Source organism: Lipotes vexillifer, unplaced genomic scaffold, assembly GCF_000442215.2.
Source record: "Lipotes vexillifer unplaced genomic scaffold, Lipotes_vexillifer_v1.1 scaffold295, whole genome shotgun sequence".
NCBI lineage: Eukaryota > Metazoa > Chordata > Mammalia > Artiodactyla > Lipotidae > Lipotes > Lipotes vexillifer.
The window spans coordinates 212,906-213,774 of record NW_006773247.1 but is presented as its reverse complement, the minus strand read 5'-3'; positions in this window follow the sequence as shown (position 1 = coordinate 213,774).

Sequence of the window (869 nt, the reverse complement as noted above, 5' to 3'; positions counted from 1 at the left end):
TGTATAAACTGAGTGGCTGAAGCAAGTTATCTCCCTTTGTTATTTGTAGAAATTCTGCTTCTTATGTATACTCTGCTTAATTATATTTTCCTTATTATTTTCCCCAACTCTCCACCCAAATGTAGATAATTTAAATCCTTACTATTTCTACTTTATAACTAATATGTTGAAAGTAACATTTCCTAATTAACAGTCTGTCATTTTGAGTTATGAAATACCTATTTCAAAACAAACACCAGCTCATATTTATATAGTTATGTCCTCATTATTTTATTTCACGGCTGTAGTGCAGAACATTGGTTATTTGCATCAGTTACTTACTGCTGCATCAGAAAACGATCCCCAGTTTGTGGCTTAAAAGAACAAGTATTGGGCTTCCCTGGTGGCGCAGTGGCTGAGAGTCCGCCTGCCGATGCAGGGGACGCGGGTTCGTGCTCCGGTCTGGGAAGATCCCACCTGCCGCGGAGCGGCTGGGCCCGTGAGCCATGGCCGCGGAGCCTGCGCGTCCGGAGCCTGTGAACAAGTATTTGAGTTGCTCATGAATGTCCAGTTTGGGCAGGACTTGATAGGAATGGCTTGCCTCAGCTGGGGCACCTCAGGACTGGCACATTGGGACAGATAGTCAGCTGGAAGCTCAGCAGGGGCTGTGGGTCAGGGACCTTGTTTTCTTTCCATGTAAACCCCTTCATTGGCTGCTTAGGTTTCTCACACCATGGTAGTTAGTCTCCATATATTCTAAGAAAATGAAGTATAAGCGAATGGTGTTTTAATGCCCAGCCTTGGAAGTTGCATAGCATCACTTAATCTGTCAAGGCAGTCACAAGGACCCACCCAGTTTCAAGGAGAGGAGCCATAAACGCCATCACTTG